Source organism: Bombina bombina, chromosome 4, assembly GCF_027579735.1.
Source record: "Bombina bombina isolate aBomBom1 chromosome 4, aBomBom1.pri, whole genome shotgun sequence".
In the NCBI taxonomy this organism is placed as follows: Eukaryota; Metazoa; Chordata; class Amphibia; order Anura; family Bombinatoridae; genus Bombina; species Bombina bombina.
Window position 1 is genome coordinate 542,816,359 of NC_069502.1, and position 19,614 is coordinate 542,835,972.

Below are 19,614 nucleotides of genomic sequence, written 5' to 3' on the forward strand. Positions count from 1 at the left end.
TTTTTGAGATGAAACAGACCTCTCTTCTCCTCTAAATTGTTTGGAGGCAGAGGTCCTGATAGACCTGTAGGTTATGGTTTTGGAACTGTATTATCTGTCTGGTCCTCGCCGCCTGCCAAATCTCATCATTAGTGGTATACTTTAACATCTTGAGAATGACATCACTAGGAGGAGCTGGTGGTTTAGCAGGTGGTCTCAGCACTCTTTGCACTCTCTCAATATCCTTGTTCTATATGTGGGATGAGGCCCGTAGTATCAGATAGTGAAAGAAGTCTTTTACAAAGGCCCTGAGTTGGTCCTGGGAGATCTCTTCTGGGATTCCTCTGATCCGCAAATTATTCCTCCTCCCTTGATTATCGAGATCTTCTATTTTATCTTGCATGCTTTGTATTGCAGAGTCCTGAATGGATAACTGCTGTGTGTTAGAGCTGACCATGTTGTTTAGGTGGTCTTGTCCTTCCTCTAAATATTCTATTCTGGATCCCAAATTGTTGAGATCTTTCTTCAGGTCTCTAATCTCCTCTTTTATGAATGACTTTAGAGATCCAATATCAGTTTTGGATGGGAGACTAGCAATTTGTGATTGGATAGATTTCAATGAGTCCTGAGGATTATCAGAGACCGTGATTTAGTAGTTAGAGGGGGATAGTTCTTGAGGCTGTGCTATGTCTAATCCCCCAGGATCTTGAGGATGAAAGTAGGTAGAGACCGATGGGGCCAGAGATGGAGTTTTTAACTGTTTGTCAGGCTTATTCCCCTTTCTGGCAGCCATGTTTTGTATAATGACCAGAGTGTGATCAATAGTTAGAAGGGGTAAGAGTAAGAGCAATGTCTCCTAGTCTCAGGAATAAACTTGCAATAGTCCCCTTATCTTGTAATAGGTCAAAAGGCAGTTATCCTATTATCAGACTCCCAGAATATTTGAGTGTATAATAAAGGGGTTGAACGGCTTTTATCGTTGTTGTACACCAATTTAACGTTTGTCCCCCAGGTGTATCCTTTATACAGCAACTTCCCGTTGGTGACAAGTAAACCTTTGTTGTTGTTTTTATTTAACCCCCAAGTGTTGCAGTTATAGCCAGCATTCATCCAGGGTCTCCGGTGTGTTCCAAGTGTTATCCCTGGTTTCTGTCACTACCCGGGCCACAGAGGCAGGCCGGTACAATATGTCAGTGAGAAGTGTCAGCTAGATCTCAAGACCACACTGTCCTCCGCCAACCCGGCTGCTGTGTAAGTGTCCTCATGTCTGCAACACTCCAGCAAGATGGCGACCACTCTCTCCGCCCCTCTACACTTCACTTTCCGCACGATCTGTCCGGTTTCATTCTTACTGTTTATTTAACGCAGATAATGTGACAGGGTGGGTTAGCCTGCTTGTATATAGCAGTTTCGGCATAACATGCCTGCCTTAGCCGCATATATTACAACCTAGAAGTACTGTCAGCTCCGGAGCTTTCTCAGAGAACGTCCATGCTCCAGCAAGGCGTAGCTCCGCCCAGTGACCCCCGTTTTTTAACATGCTGTGAAGGCTCTCAGGGCCTTTCCTTTGGCTTCTAGCCTTAGGCCACATATAAATTAGTAGATACACTTATAAAATGCCTGTTGTGCTGTTTTTAAAGATTTTTTTCTTTTAAGTTTGACTTTATATGTCCTAGTGATGCTGTCCTCACTTTGTCTTTGATCAGTTAGATATCCCTGGGGACTATATAATCCCCAGGCTGAATGATGTCTGTTTTTGTTATTTGTGTTTCCTTCTATTTTATTCTGCTTGTTTTTTAATCTTTCAAGTGACCTGATACGTGCTACTCACCCTAGCTGTGTTGCTGTTTTGTCTGAGACTTATTTGTGAGACCTTGTGTTTACATATGTCTTATGGAGCAGACCCACTGCTACTGCTATTGTTTTTGGTTGTGCTGTTTACCAGGTGTGATACTCATTACCTCTGAGCACTATATGTGCAGCATTATACTGTGGGGATCCATCTACTTTTGGTCTTTATATTTGATTTGATATTCTATTTATGCTTTTGCTTATCACGATTGTATATATATATATATATATATATATATATATATATATATATATATACATACAGGACATAGTTCAATGACTTGTCACGGTGATGAAAAATATACGACGATAAAAGCACATCATCGCATTTTTCATTACTGTGACAAGTGATTTAACTTTGTCCTGTATGTGTGTGTGTGTATATATATATATATATATATATATATATATATATATACACACACACACACATACAGGACTTTTAATTTGTTTGACAGTATTCAATTTCAACAGGGCATGCGCACATCTTGTTGCAGCAGTAATAACAGACACAACTTCCTTGTCAGAATCTGCTACAAAGATCGGAGTGTTCAAGAGACATCCAAATGGTGTAAAACAGCTTGTTTTACACAGAAAATGTCATAGATTAGATGCAAGCATTAATCAGCTGTGTGATGCTCTTACTCATACTGCTGCAGTGGATCGCCGTAGAGCTCTCTGCGTCAGTGCTGCAATCAAATATGACAGCAGTTACTTCACACCTTTTCCTCCCCTCATCTCTTTTCCTGGTATGCGAGCCACAAACTAAAGTTGCCTCAGTTTCCCTAAGAACATACTGCTTGTCAATGTTGGTCAAAGGGGGGATAACATATGTTAAGTTGCCGAAGTTCAGTCTGGCGCCAGTCACAGTGTATAGCAAAATATGCCGTGCCTCTGGTGGGGGAAACGAGATGTGAAGTTTCCAGCAGTCACTGTGGGAAATCATAGCAAAAGGACTTTTATTAAAGTTTAATAGACAAAAAGAACGGCAATGTTTTGGGATGCTATCCCTTATTCATGCCATGCCAAACTAACAAACATTGCTTACTTATATACTAACTTGCCACTAGGTGGCGCTAACAATCACTTTACATATTAACTCCTTCAATATTTGTACAACTGTATACAAAATACAAGATTCATATAGTTTTAAAAAAAATATTAAATACATAAGTAATTTCTAATATACTAAACAGAATGAATATCCTGACTTAAAGTTCACAAAAAATTCAAACTTCACTTAGTTGTACAAAATATTAAGACTGGGGCTACATAAAAACTGATAAGTCCCAGTCTTTATTTAAACCTTTAGGCTAAAGGGACCCCAATTCATAAATCCAAAAGGACTCTCTCTGTTTGAGGCAAAGTTCCCTGTCACCCCCTCTACATGGCATTTCAATGTGGCAAATAATTTGGAATTTAAGTTGGCTAACTGAGTGGCCAGCTTTCAGAAAGTGACTGGCTAGTGGGGCCTTTAAATTACCGGTACGTATATTACTTTTGTGTTCTATAACCTTATCTTTAGCAGATCTAATGGACTCCCCTATATAAACACTTCCACATGGGCATTTAATCATATAAATTATAAATGTTGTCAAACAGGTAAAAAAAACCTTTTATAGAGTATTTTTTCCCTGTGTGGGGATGATAAAATACAGGACCTTTGGTTATATTCCCACAACATGAGCACCCTAAGCATGGAAAGCATCCATGATTTTTTGTAGTGATATAACGGGGACCAGTTTTAATTTTAGAGCCTACATCAGTTCTTACCAATTTCTTATGAATATTCATACCTCTTTTATAAGCAGACATTGGATTAACTTGAAATTGTCATGCTCGACCGCCGGGGAGCTCCGTCGGCCCTCCTTGCGTGCTGTTGTCTCCATGGTGACGTCTAGCTAGGCCTTGCCGCTGACGTCGCTATCAGGCTTCTTAACCCGGGCTTCCGGTTTCCGCGGTGCCCGTTTGTTTCTGCCGAGGCTCCTTTGGAAGTCTTCTGTTCTACCCTCAAGCTGCCGGATTACCTGTTGCCAAACTCTGCAAGTACTGACTAACCTGTGTTAACCCTCAAACTGCCTGATTCCCTGTTGCCAAACTCTGCAAGTACTGACTACTCTGTGTTAACCCACAAACTGCCTGATTACCTGTTGCCAAACTCTTCAAGTATTGACTACAATGTGTTAACCCACAAACTACTTGATTACTTATTGCCAAACTCTACAAGTACTGTTTACTCTGTGTTTAACCCTTCTTCTGTCTGAGTATAAGTTCTACCCCTGCTATCCTGGATCTGTGGAGGACTATTCCTGAACTACCTGAATACAGCTCCTTATACAGAAGTTTATCCGATTGATAATTGGCATTCCATTTCTCTTCCTGTGGACTCAGACCTACACTGCTCCATATCGTGAGTACTTTGTTTTATAGACATTGTCGTGGGGTCACATCCTGGATTAAACTCAGAGTGCAAGGGTGTTGTTTTAGTTTGCCCTAGCATTTGGGTCTTCTTCTGGACATTTCCTAACCTGACAGAAATTCTGCTATATTGGGATTACACTTAGCCAGCACTCCCCAATGCTTATTTATGATCCTTTGGATCTCTACACTTTGTGAATTATGTTCAGACACAAAAAGCAATCTTTGCTTTTTATTTTCCATTTTTTCTGTTTTTTTTTCTGTTTCTATCAGATAACAAATTGGACCTTGGTATAGATCTCATTAGATGTATCTCATCTGCAATTAACTTATCTGGTTATTCTCTCTCTCTAAATCTGTCCCCCATTTCCTCTAGCCTTTTGTCTTTAATGCTCTCATCTGAGACAATCTTGCAAACACGCAAAAGTTGGCTATGGGGGAGAGACCTAATGAGGAAGGAGGGGTGAGAACTCTCAAATTTCAAAAGACTGTTGCGGTCAATACTTTTTCTAAAAAGATCCGTTTTAAATGAATTGCCTTCTTTAATAACTCTTACATCAAGGAAGTCTATAGACTCGTCGCTCCAGACCAATTTAAATCTAATATGATTAGTGGACATGTTTAGTTCATTCACAAAATCTACCAGGGTTCCAACGTCGCCCAGCCATATTCCAAATATGTCATCTATATATTGGCACCAGATGGCGCCATACAGAATAAACATACTATTGGAATAAACATATTTCTCTTCATATAAATTTATGAATATATTTGCATAATTGGGGGCGACGTTGGAACCCATTGCAGTTCCCTGGAGCTGGAGAAAATAGTCATCTTGAAACAGAAAGTAGTTGTTATACAATATAATAAACAACAAATGTATAAAGAAGTCTATCTGTGCCTGATTATATTTAGTATCAGATGTTAATACAGAGTGTACTGCATCAATGCCACTAGTGTGTGTGATGTTAGTATATAGACTCTCTATATCTAGGCTGAACATAATACATTTGGTGGTGGGGATGCTCAAGGTATTACGTTTAAGGAGAAAATCTCCTGTGTCTTTAATAAAGGATTGAGAAATCTCTACATAAGGGCAAAGGATTTTATCTAGAAATATAGAGATATTAGTAAACACTGAGTCTGTGCTGGCCACAATAGGGCGACCGGGGGGCTTAGTTAAATGTTTGTGCACTTTAGGGAGTGAATAAAAGAAGGGAGTACATGGATGGTAAATTATCAAAAACTGTTTAACATCATTCCCTATGATTCCATTTTTCTCTGCAGGTGATACAGCTATATCTACTTCTTTATGAATTTTGAAAACTGGGTTATATGCAATTTTTTGAAACACAAGCTGTTGTCTAATTTCATTTACATAGTGGTCTTTATCTAAGACTACCACTGCCCCTCCCTTGTCGGCCCTTTTAAGGATAATCTCTGAATTATCTCTTAGTCCCTGTAATTATACTGCTCATCTGTCATATTTGCCCTACTAGGTTTAAACTTATTGCCAGCATTACCATATTTAGTCATCTTATTCTGTAATTTTTCTACATCTTTCTGAACAAGAGTAACAAACGTCTCCACACTGTGATTAATGGCCCTAGGAATAAACTTACTTTTCTTTCTCAGACCCAATTGGTTTAAATGGATCATTGGACTCTCACACATAGTTGGTAAATCTTTATCCCAAAACATAGTTTTAAGTCTCAGCGTCCGGAAAATTTTTTGCAACTGAAAGAAGTTGCAATTCTTTTTAGGGCAAAATGAAAACCTTTGTTTAACAAATCAAGTTCATCTTGGTTCAAGGTATGCTTAGAAATGTTAATTACGTTGTTTACTTTACCCTCAAAAGTCCCAGACAGTATATCCATAACGTTGTCATCCTTACACCTACTACCTTGGTGTCTTGTAGAGGTATTTTCAGGCCTTAGTTGCGACATCCTGATCGCAATTTCCTGCTTGTTTTCTTTTTGGCTCCTGTGTTCACAGCGGTGCTTATGTTTACGTCCTCCGCTCCTCTTTCTTGATCTGACTCCCCCGGTGATGTATCTGGGAATTCCGTGCTGCTTCCACTCTGTATGGTGTTCCGGCCTTGATGTCTTTGCATGCCGTAAGCGCCTCTGCGTCTGGATCCCTCAGGGTCATATCGCCACCTATAGACTCTCCCTGATGCGTAATCCTGTTCGTCCCGTGCAAACTTAGTCCGTTTGTGTTCTTCAATAATCTTTTTGGACTCTGCGATTTTCACATTAACCCCCTGCAATAGTTTAAAGGTTTAAATAAAGACTGATACTTATCAGTTTTTATGTAGCCCCAGTCTTAATATTTTGTAGAACTAAGTGAAGTTTGAATTTTTTGTGAGCTTTAAGTCAGGATATTCATTCTGTTTAGTGTATTAGAAATTACTTATGAATTTAATATTTTTTTAAAACTATATGAATCTTGTATTTTGTATACAGTTGTACAAGTATTGAAGGAGTTAATATGTAAAGTGATTGTTAGCGCCAACTAGTGGCAAGTTAGTATATAAGAAAGCAATGTTTGTTAGTTTGGCATGGCATGAATAAGGGATAGCATCCCAAAACGTTGCCGTTCTTTTTGTCTATTAAACTTTAATAAAAGTCCTTTTGCTGTCACTTCTACTGCTTGATTTGGATACATTATACTGGGGGCCTTTGGTAGTGGCCCTGAAGTGACGTGCATCTCCTCTTTTGAGTGCTGGGATTCTTTGACTGTGGGAAATCACAGCAATCCCTAGGCACTAGTTATGCCAAGGAAAATAGATGGGTAGCAAATAGTAAAAAAATATTAAATTATTAGGGCAAGTTTGGAGCAGAGCCTTTTCCAGCCACTGCTGCTTTGCCCCCCCCCCCCCCACACCGGAAATCCCAGAAGAGAATATTTTGAAAATTATTACAGTTTTTTTTTATATAGATGTTAGATTTGTATCCTATTATTAAAAAGGCATAGCCCTGATCACTGAATTTCTAGTTTATAACTTTTTATTGGGCATATCTGTCGTGATTTTAATCTAGAGCATACCAGCAGAGAACACTGCCTCCTTCCATTTCATGAACTCTTTTCTGGTTACTTCCGTGCCATAACAACAGACCTTTGCTTGTTCCTCTGGTTGGTAAACCTTGCCAGTCTCCCAGTTCTATTTTTCATAATTTAACATGTAATTTTACACGAAAAGGGGGACAAATAAATAATAAATTAATACTACAAAATTTGTTTTTACTACACATAATTCAACATTTTATATTACAATCTCAAAGTGCTTCCTGTATTTATTTATTTATTTATTTATTTATTTGTTTATTCATTTATATTTGAGTTATTAAGAGGAAAAATAAATGTTTTCCAATTTACGACAAGTGTATTGGCTAAAATCACTGTTCTGATCTTAATTTGGCATGGCGATTGACCACATATGGTTGAGCTTTTGTAATCTTGGTCTATTCTAATGCAAATAAAGATTTGATTGTGTTTTCACATGTTCTTCAAGTTTAGTCATTTGAATTTAAATTGATATTTGGTATGTGATGTCATTATGAATGTGGAAAAATGCTATACATCTTGTCACAAGTTTCTATAGCTGTTATAACTTCAATAACAATTTCCTATTATGGATAATCCAATTTTAAATTACACTAAAGCTTTATTTATATAAGTATGTATTTATTTAAATAGTCAGAGTTCATAGTAAAAAAAAAAAAAAAAAAAAAAAAAAGTCTTAGGCCTCTTTAACAGCCACTACAGAGTTTAGAATAGATTTTGTAGGATACAATAATTGCTTTCTAAACTTCCATCACCAAAACTCATATGATTTTGTTCATTCCATTTCATGCTTTATAATCATTTCTTATAAAATGTACGTGGAATGCCTTTTACAGAGATCTGAGTGAGTGGTCAATTTTGTAAATTAGAAATCATTGGTTTGAAACTGTGTAATTAATTTCCTAAACTATTTGTATTTTTATGTTTCAGATTATTTTTTTTTTAGTAAAACAGAGATTATAATAAAATTTGCAGACAGTTGAGAAGTTAAATAGTTTTTGTTTTTCCTTTTAGATTACTAATGGCACCCTATTCAAAATGTCTGGGCCTCCTTTAAGGTTTTATAATATATGTTTATTTATGTAAAATAGTACATATGAAGAAAATAATTTCATAACAGCTGTAAGAGACAGATACTCTTAAAATGGAATGTTGACATCACTTCAATGTTTTGTGTGGGCTTGGGAGTCTATAGATAGCAACACTAAATTCCTTAGGGAAAAAAAAAAACCTTGTTCAGCATTTAAGATTCTTAACCAAACACACAAAAATATGTGGGAAATTTTTAAACTTAACTCCCTCAACCCCAGCATTTTTTTTTTGAGACATAATCAATCATATCAATTATCAATCTAAAGATATAGGGCTAGATTACAAGTGGCGTGCTAACTGTTGTGCGCAAGCAATATTTTTTTTTTTTAAGTAAATGCCATCACAAGAGCGCAAATTCAGTTTACACTCGTCGGGTTAGCGTGACTGAAACACTCGCATAAAGCGTAGTGCGTTAAAAAAGTTGCACTACACAGGTACACTTATAAACACACTATCTAATAAATTATTCATATAAATATTTAAAAATAAGCTATAAGGGTTAAAAAGTGTATATCTCTCTCTCTATATATATATATACATACATATAAATATTTAAATATGCGTATGTATGTATATATATGTATGTGTATGTATTTATATGTATATATATATATAAATATCCACAACAGGTGCACTCACTGTGACTTAAGGCATCCGCCGGGGTGCTGCGTAGAAAACATATGGCAATATCAATCAACCCTAGAAGGTAGAGAAAACGCTTCACTCTCCGGTCTTGGCAACTTTCTTTATTAGGTATCCAGCATCAAACAAAAAATCCCCCAAACGTTTCGATACCAATTGGTATCTTTGTCAATGGGCAATCAACACATATTTGTCCCAAAAAAAGGTTCCTAAAACTAACCCAAAACTACTCACCTATATGTACCTGTAAGGCATCCCTGTCACTTCCGGTGTATCGGAAGCCGCCCACCACGTGCATGCGTCCAGCCACTCACTAGCCACATGGCTAATTTGCATATTCAATAGCGTAATGACGTGTGCGTTTCAACTGCACATAACACCTCCTGCAATATGCAATATGCGTATGCGGGACCACCCATTGAATTCCTACTGGAACTACTGAAGTTTTGTTTGGAAAAAAACTTTTTCAAATTTGAGAAGAAGTTCTTCTTACAAGTATCAGGAACTGCAATGGGTTCAAATATGGCTCCCGCATACGCCAATCTATATATGTCTTGGTATGAGACCATGGTCATGCGAATTTGTGCAATTGACAACATTAAATTGTGTGTCAGATATATTGATGATGTGTTTTTGGTATGGCGAGGGTCGGAGGAATCTCTAGAACAGTGGGTTGATAGCCTGAATCAGATTGAGTCGACTATTCGATTTAAGGTTGCCCATAATAGGGTGAGCATACCATTTCTAGATCTAAATATATCTGTCTATGCAGATGGGGATTGCTACAAATTTTCTACCTCTCTATATTCTAAACCGACAGATAGAAATTCATTATTGCTATCCACAAGTTTTCACCCTGATCATCAGAAAAAGAGTGTTGTCTCCTCTCAACTCACGCTGGTGGCCCGCAATAACACGTTAAGAGAGACGAGAAGAATATAGGAGGATGAAATGATTATGAAATTGGAACAGCGAGGATACACAAAGAAATTGATAACACAGGTGCAAACCAACTTGGCCCAGGATGATCAAATGACTTTGTTACAACCACGTGATCCGATTGACAAGGTGGAAAACAATGGTGATATCATTAACTTTGTAACCACTTTCAACCCCGTATCCAAGATACTGTCTGAGTCTGTCAAGAAGAATTGGGACATCATTAGTACTGATAAAACACTACCATTCTTGCATACAACTGCCCTACGGATGGCTTATAAAAGAGCACCCAATCTGAAGGATCTCCTGGTCCATAATGATCCTGTAAAGTGCTACGAAAAAAGCATATGGCTTGACACCAGGAGGAAAGTTGGCTGCTACAGATGTGGGGATTGCACGACGTGCAATAGTATGCTAACAGGGATGTTTTTTCACCACCCACATACTGGGAGAAAGTACAAGATTTTGCACAGATTGTCATGTATGAGTACCTACATGGTTTACATACTAATGTGCCCATGCTCGCTAGTATACGTGGGTAAGACCTCCACTACTTTTAGCGAGAGGATGGCTAATCATCGCTATGTGATTAGACAGGCGATAGATAAGAAAACAACTGACCAACCAGTTGCCAGACATTTTCTCCAGGCAGGACATACAGTGGCTAGTCTGAGAACTATGCTCATTGACCATGTGCCCCCCTTACGAAGGGGAGGTGATAGGAATACAAAATTACTACAGGTTGAGACCTCCTGGCTCTACCGTCTGGATACAGTGGCTCCTAAGAGACTGAATATGCAAATGGACTTTAATGTCTTTCTCTGAATGAGATGTCCATGATTAATCGGTCTAGGTCATCAATATCTAAGAAGATGGACTTGTCCATACTACATATATATATTGATAAAGTCTCTGAATGAACTGTGTTCAGTGTATTGCTGTGGCCTTAATAATGTTTTTTACTATACTCCATTAGGCATATAAGATCTTTAAGAGTTATTGATGATTACAACTTGTTACATCTATTTGGAAAATTCGACACTAATGATATTATTGATTTAGCCATTAATGGGGTACCTAATATTATACCTGAGAGTGTAAAGAGTTTGAACTATATAGCTTAGATGATACAGGCATGAGGTACAATGTCTGTTTTGAGACCTCTGGTAATGTGAAATTTTAACATTTTTAAATTTGGTTAAGGTATTTTGTTTTTTCACGTAGTTGATTACATTAGCTGTACTTGTATCAGTTAGTCCGATGTTATCGGAACTTCCGCCACCCAGACATGCGCAGTTGCAGGAGGTGTTATGCGCAGTTGAAACGCACACGTCATTACGCTATTGAATATGCAAATTAGCCATGTGGCTAGTGAGTGGCTGGACGCATGCGCGTGGTGGGCGGCTTCCGATACACCGGAAGTGACAGGGACGCCTTACAGGTACATATAGGTGAGTGGTTTTGGGTTAGTTTTAGGAACCTTTCTTCGGGACAAATATGTGTTGATTGCCCATTGACAAAGAAACCAATTGGTATCGAAACGTTTGGGGGATTTTTTGTTTGATGCTGGATACCTAATAAAGAAAGTTGCCAAGACCGGAGAGTGAAGCGTTTTCTCTACCTTCTGGGGTTGATTGATATTGAATATATATAGTTCAAAATTGGAAAAGCACTCATCTGGATTTGTATAGATAGCACATTTATTGTATTAACATTATATAACCTGTATCTGAGGACGGGGCAACCCCGAAAACGTTAATACAATAAATGTATTATCTATACAAATCCGGATGAGTGCTTTTCCAATTTTGAACTACATGAATGTCTTTTGAAATGCACCACGGTGGTTTTTTCCTTAAAATGAGTGCAGGGCTCACTTATAGAGAGAGAGATGTATGTATATATATATATGTATGTACGGATGTATTTAAGTATTTATGTGTTTTACTGTATATTTACTGTATATATTTCCTATTCAATTATTCTTCACATACAAAACAATGTAAGTTTTATTGCAAATACATATATATATATATATATATACATACATATATATACATATATAATATATATATACACACATTTTATATATATATATATATATATATATATATATATATATGATACGGGTAAAGTCACAAACCCGGGTAATACTAGGATTACCCAGGTAATGCTTGGATTACTCAAGCGGCTGTTGGTAAAGTCTGATGTACTGTAATTCCCCCATCTACCCTATTTTATTTTTTATTTTTGCCCCACCCATCCTCTGGCATCCACCCTAAGTGTACCTTGGGGAATGAGGTTTACAAGGAGGGTTTTAACGTGTAATGCAAACTCAACCCGACTAGCGCAAAAAGCTTAAATCTAGCTGAGTTTTCGCAATTGTCAGTAAACAAAATACAGCACCACTTATCTAGCCCAAAATCTTTTATTGTCTACTCATTATAGTAGATCGGTTAAGACCTCACCTGTTGCCACTATAATGTTCATATTTATGTTATTGTTCTTGGTTGGCTCTTATAATGAAAAATAACTAAAAGAGAAGTTAAATTGAGTTTTGTATACTTGACTTTATTGTATTCAAATACAATTTATTATAGCTATGTAAGTTGTATAGGCTGACAATTTATCAAATAAAGTGAAAATGTAAAAAAAAAAAGAAATATATATTTAACCCCTTTGATGCACATGACGAGCCCTATTGCCTATCAAACGATGACTACCAGATGGTGGCTTAGTGGGCAGCACTCCTAGACTTCATGGGACTGCTAGTGATGTCACCATGTATGCATTTGGATGTGAGGGGGTTAGGGTATGTGGAACAGTTGGAAGTTCAAATTAAACAGCAAGTTTGAACATAGGCCCAATGCAGAACACTAAGTCCCATGGATACTGGTGATTGAATTGTGCAGTAGAGGGTGAAGCTGTCACAGAATACCAGGTAAATACAGCAGGCACAACTGTTATGAGAAAAGCTGTCACTGGATTGGCGGACACAGGATTCACAGTTGTTGAGACTGTCATAATATACCAGGCAAGTACAGTAGGCACAGCTGTTTAGAGGAAAGTAGACACAGGATTCTCAGCAGGCACAGGATACCCAGTGGGTACTGTTATAATTATTATTATTATTGGTTATTTGTAGAGCATCAACAGATACCGCAGCACTTACTGTTAGTGAGATTGTATCGGTATACCAGATAGGTACAGCAGGCTCAGCTGGTTTGAGGAAGGCTGTCACTGGTGTCACTGGTATAGTAGACACAGGATTCTCAGCAGGTACAGGATACCCAATGGGTACTGTTGGTGAGACTGTTATGGAATACCAGATAGATACATCAGGTACAGCTTTAAGAGCAAATTGAGCATGCATGGGTACCAGGCAAGTCTGCTTGGCTTTCAGCAACCAAATAAGCCTATGCAGGTGCAAGGTAAGTATGTTTGGTCTCTGGAACAATGTGAGCAAACCTTCAAGACCCCTAATTGGAAAGAGAATTGCCTGCTCTTTCACATGTGCAGTAAAAAATCTGATATGTCTAGAGACCCCTAATAAAGTTTATTTTCTAGTAGACAAGTCCACCTCTCAAAAAAGATATTCATTTCAACACCTTGCAAAAAAATACTTTTCAAAACAAAATGGCTTCTTCAGGCAAAATTCAGTATTTAGTGTAACCTAACTTGGACATACGCTTACCAGGCCCACAAGCCCTTATTTTAACCTGTGAGATGCTACAAATATATGGCCACTAATCACTAGAATTTTGGAAGTGATTGTTCCCATCATTCTATCAGCCATTTGTATCATCTCCTTTTTTTAATTATAGGTGGATGTTAGGTAAATAGTTTTCATTAAAGCGTCTGGAAGTAAATATACCCATTCTCCTCTACTATTTACAACATCCCACTTATGGTAATGTATTTTTGCATATATGTTTAATAAAGTGTAATTGTAAACTCTATCTCTATTCATAACTTTTAGTGTATAATTCTACACTTGGCTTAAATGCCACAAATCCCCTCACCTTCTCTAATCTTATTATAACCTCCCTTGGCACTAAGCACATCTTGAACTCTTTAGGGGAGACTGTCCTGATGATTTCTAAAGTAATCTTCGGATATATTTTACCAGGCTTCTTTCAGCACTTCCCAGAGTTCTGCTTTAGATTTAGGTTGCCTTTTATTTACTTTACTTTCTCTATCCAGCTGATCCCATACTGCCTCTATAATATTCAGGTCTGGAATCTGTGGAGGCCAGTCCATGACTGTGAGTGTTTTGTCAGCTGTTTATCTCCAAATAAGATTTCACTGCATTAGCAGTGTGCTTGGGATCATTATCTTGCTGTAAAATAAAACTACTCCCAATCAGACGCGTTCCAGAAGGAATGGCATGATTAATTAAAACCTGTCTGTACTTTAGTATTCATGATCCCATCAATTTGGACAATATCGCTAACAGCACTGGCAGAAATGCAGCCCCAAATCAGGACAGACCCTCCACCATGTTTCACTGAAGGCTGCAAGCACTCACATATTGTCTATGATTGGACCCAAAAATTTCAAACTTGGATTTGTCACTCTATAATACTCTTTCCCACTGATCTTCATTCCAATCTTTGTGAGCTTTAGCATATCTTAGCCTTTTCATCCTCTTCCCCTTCTAAAAAAGTGGTTTCTTGGCTGCTATCCTTCCTCAAAGACCATCCCTGATCAAGTTTCTTTGGACTGTAGAAGGGTCAACTTCTCAAATAAGAAATTCTGAGAAACTTCTCATCAGATTTTGAAAGTCTTTTTGGCCTTCCGGTCCTTTTTTTGTCCTTGACCTGTCCTGATTCTTCAAATTTCTTTATAACAGCTTGAATACCACATATTAAGTATCCAATTTGCTTGCTGATTTCCCTTTGAGAGTGTCCTTGCTGATTCAAAAGTATGATTTTATGTCTGTGATCTTTGCCATTTTGAATGGAATGATGTGATTGAAAGTTGGTCTTATTAGCAAGCTTCCAATTAATTAAACTCATACCACATGTGTATGTAATGCTCAAGCATGTCTTCCATAAATCTGGTGTAATTGACCTTTTCACCGCAATCCATTTTGACATGAAATAGAAGGGGAAATACAGGTGTTAACAATGACATTAATAAGGGTTCCATTCCATTTAGGTTTACGAGAGCCAAGTTCCTGCTATTGCTCAAGTTTAAGGGGAGGTCACACTAAATACTAGCCAGTAAAGCCTTTAGAAGCATTTTTTTTTTTCAGATTTTTCTGTTTTTAATACTGCATACAAATATCCTGTACTTTCTGATTGTTTTCTAATAAATAGCCTGAGAAATAATTATATATTGTCATTATACCATTGCTAAAATAACAAATCTAATAGTGGCCTAAGACTTTTGCACAGTATTTTATATACACATATAAACACATAAATACATATGTATACATATAAAGACATATATAGAAGACCTTTGCAGTTATGTAGAAAAATAAATGTAAAAACATATTTATGTAATATTCATATTTAATTAAGTTTTTATACATATATATATGAATTTGTAAATAAACAAAACATATTATTGTATGTGAAGAACATAGGAATGTGAATTATTCATATTTTCATGCCGGATTAGTGCACTTGAAAATATATGCGTTCAAGTTGGCGCGAGAGTGGGGTGTTAGGTTTTTTTCTACTTTTTTTTTTCTCTATTGACTTCTATGGGGAATAGGTAATAACTTTTATAAAAAGTTTACTAGAGAAGTTAGCACATGAGTGAAAGCACTTAATAGCATGCCACTTGTAATCTGTCCCTTAGTAAGGTGATCACAGTAGCAGCAGTGGAAACTTGGGCATTTTCAGTGGCCCGGATTACAGTTGCGTGACAAATCCGTTGCAAACACACTGTGCAATGTGACTTTAACGCAATTTCCATTGCGCCGACTTTACAAGTTTCAAAATAACTTTCTTTCACGTGCGTTATGCTATGGTAACCCGCATAGCGCACACAAACCAAGTTTTGACTTGGCGTGCATGTATTCCCCCATAGAGATCAATGGAGAAAAAAATGCACATTCCCTATTGAAGTCTATGGAGAAAAAGAAAGTTGTCAAAAAACCTTACACCCTAACATAAGCCCCTAGTCTAATAACCCCTAAACCGCCATCCCCCCACAACCCAAGCATCTAAATAAATCTATTAATCCCTAAACCGCTATCTTCCCACATCGCAAACACCTAAATAAACCTATTAATCCCTAAACCACCATAAATGTGTTTTGTGAAACTTTTTTGCTTTGCAAAACCCATTACTACAGATATTTGAGATATTTGAGTGCGAAATGGATCTTGCGAGCGATAGGTGTTATTTTTTTTTCTGTGCTCTCCATTGACTTCTATCGGGAGAATACTTTAACGTGGTCACAATATTTGGTTAGTATGTGTCAGGTTTCGCTCATGACCAAACGTTTTACTTTCAACTTGTAATAAGCGTGCAACCCAACGTGTGCAAAAAGATTACTCCTAGCAAAGTTTACACTTGAGCAAAAGTGCTAAATAGCACGCCTGTCCCATAATCAGTTATATAACTGATGCCACCACTCATGAATTTATACACGACATGTGCTTTATTAATAAATATTTTAATTCATTGTTTTTTTCACATATCCCTAGTAAAACCCTGTAACAGCTATATTCTTTTGTATTCTTAAATATTATAACATTTCATGGCCCAGTTTTTCCTATACAAATGGATATTGCCCCTTCCTGTAACCCCTTAATTGATTCACTGAAATTTAGAGGAGTCTCTGGAGAATTTACAGAGGAGCTCCAGGTCATGGTGTATAACCATCACCAATCGAGAGCTTGAAAGGAAATTAAACTCCAATATAAATTCCATGTAAATCATTTTAATATTTATTGTAAAAATCTGTAAAAGTCTTCCAATATTTATTTTGCCTGTTCTTCCTGTAATTTAACACACTTTTGTTGTTGCTTGCATACTGCACTCAGAAAGGCTGGATTTGCTTACCCCAAATCCGATAACTTTGATTCTGCAAAATTCTGCATTTTGTGTTACTTGATCAAAAAATATTAGCACTATTTTATGCTAAGATCACTCAAGTTAAATCAATAGAACTTTTATTTTTTCCCTCATATTATAAATTGTAAGTAATATTTTATCACTTAAGCAAAGGTCTAGGGGCATGCTAAGATCTTGATTAAGGATACTTTACTTAATTTTTTACTAGGGTTTTGTATTGAAATATACATTACAAAAACACTGTACACATACATATAAATGCCTAATTATTGAAGTGCAGTATCTATCTCTTAAAGGGACAGTTGACACCAGCATTTTTATTGTTTAAAAAGATAGATAATCCCTTGATTACCCATTCATTATATTAATATACTTTTTACCTCTGTGATTAAAATTGTATCTAAGCCGGGGGGGGCGGAGCCAGCAGCCTAAGGAGAAAGACGTGCTCTAACTGAGCTCCTGAAGCCTGGGGCCTAGAACGTTGATTTTTATACCCCAAGTACCTATATCTTTTCCCTAAACTACTCCTAGAATGGGGGTTCCCTCCACACATCTCATTCTTTTGCTGAGAGACATGTTGGAAAGAGCTGACAGCCAATTTAATGGAGTGAGGTCTGTACTCCTGGAGCTACACAGCCAAGATGGCGTAGCCTCCTTGCCCTGCTCAGTCACCCACATGGCTGGCCAGATTGAAGACTTGCAACCTACCCGACATCCCACTGACCGATCGCAGAGCGAACTGCCCAGATGGAGCCCGATCAGCGACCCACCTGCTCTTACCAGAGGAGACCCGGTGCAGCAGCATACTGCTAAGCAGCTCCACATGGCAGCTGATACCTCATAACCAGGGGTATTCCCCCAGAGCAAGGTTATACGGCGCTTGTTACCCTCTTTCAATCTTCACCCGACCTCACCTAAAACGGTAAGCAGCGGAGAGCTTGGAATGCGTGACTTAGGATTCCCTAATTCAACAGATCGCAGCATGACTGAGAGAGCGGATGCTGAATTGGCAAACGCGACAGCCCAGTATATTACCTTTTTACCGCCTCTGAAACCTCCGTTTATACTTGACTGTAGCATGGTTCAAGGCCTCAATCACTCACCTAGGAACTGCCACATAAGAAACGAGGCTGTCTTGCTAATACAAGAAATACGAGTTTGGACAGTGTCTCAGCCTGGCTCTGAGACGCAGCCCTCACTGAGGGTGAAGCTGCGGCAGCCATTGCATTCCAAACTGCTCTATACAAAGACAGTGACGTCTCACACCCTCCCGGACTTTAATCACAAAGTGGTGCTTGCTTACTTTGATGGCGGCCTGCAACCTACTCCAATGTTACTTGCGCAATCTGGCATATGGCGGTATGACCCCTCGTCACTGGTGTGGCCCTCCGATAAGTTAGGCATCGGGTGAAGCGTAGTAGTGCCTCAGGCTGCATGAGTGGACTGCTGCTACTATTTTGGGGCTTTTCTACCTTCCGTTGTGTGTTTTCGTCATCTTTGGCTACCCCTGGTTACTAAGTGACCCCAACCCACATGAACAGTTCACGCCGGACTATGTCCTTTGTCCTAAATTACAATGCTTAAGAGCATCTCATTTTGATTTAAAATGCTCTATCTCCCTCCAAACCATGAATACGTGTAGCTCTATTGCCAATAATAGAGATGTAGCTACTGTGATCCTATGCTTATGCTGTTTTTTGCTCCCATAGAACCTCAGTTCAGTGTATTTCATTATATGTTCTGAGAGGGATAATCAGTGTATTTGAATTTATTGGTCAAGTTATGTACTTGACCTCCTCTCTCTAACTCACTCATAGCTAGGTTTCTCAGCTCATAACATGCTTAGCCATCTTTCTTAGCATTTCTAGTTTAACAGTGCACCCCCTTATGGGAAAATTTAAGCATAAGTTATTATAGCAATGCAACTTAGGGAGCTTTCTTTGGGAATACACGACATTTGCTGAGGATTCCACATGTATTTAGATAGTTCCTGACAGGGTTCACAGGCTTAGCCTGTATAGAACAATAAATATGACATTATGCCTTTCTGCTCTATACGTTAGATGTTTATCTCATATCTCTAACTTATGGCTCTATTATTCTTTACCACAGCGTCTACCATTTTATACTTGCAAGCTACCTCCTCCTATATGTTTATATGCTTATATGTTTATATGTATATTAGAGACTTATATTGAATATTGAATATGTGTGATCTCTAACGAAGTGTTTGCATACTGTTACTGAGTTATTTAGGTCAGTGTATCCTACAGATGCATTATTATTTTTTTATACATTTTTCTTCCACATGTTAGATTTAAGTTGGCATTAATAACAATCTGCTTTAACTATTTGCTATGTTGTTAGCCCAGCAGCAGATGAGACTTATAGCTTCCCCTTAGGGTCCTGGTCACATACACATATCTAACAGTCTGACACCACAGACTGAGCTAGTACCTTGGCTAAGACAGGGTTCAGAGTCGCTATTTCAAACACTAGACTAGTTGCCCCTTTATGCTCCCACGCTAAATGTTTCTCCCTTTAGATGGGCCTGAAATGCTGTCTGAGAAAGCTAGGTGCTCTATAACTGTAT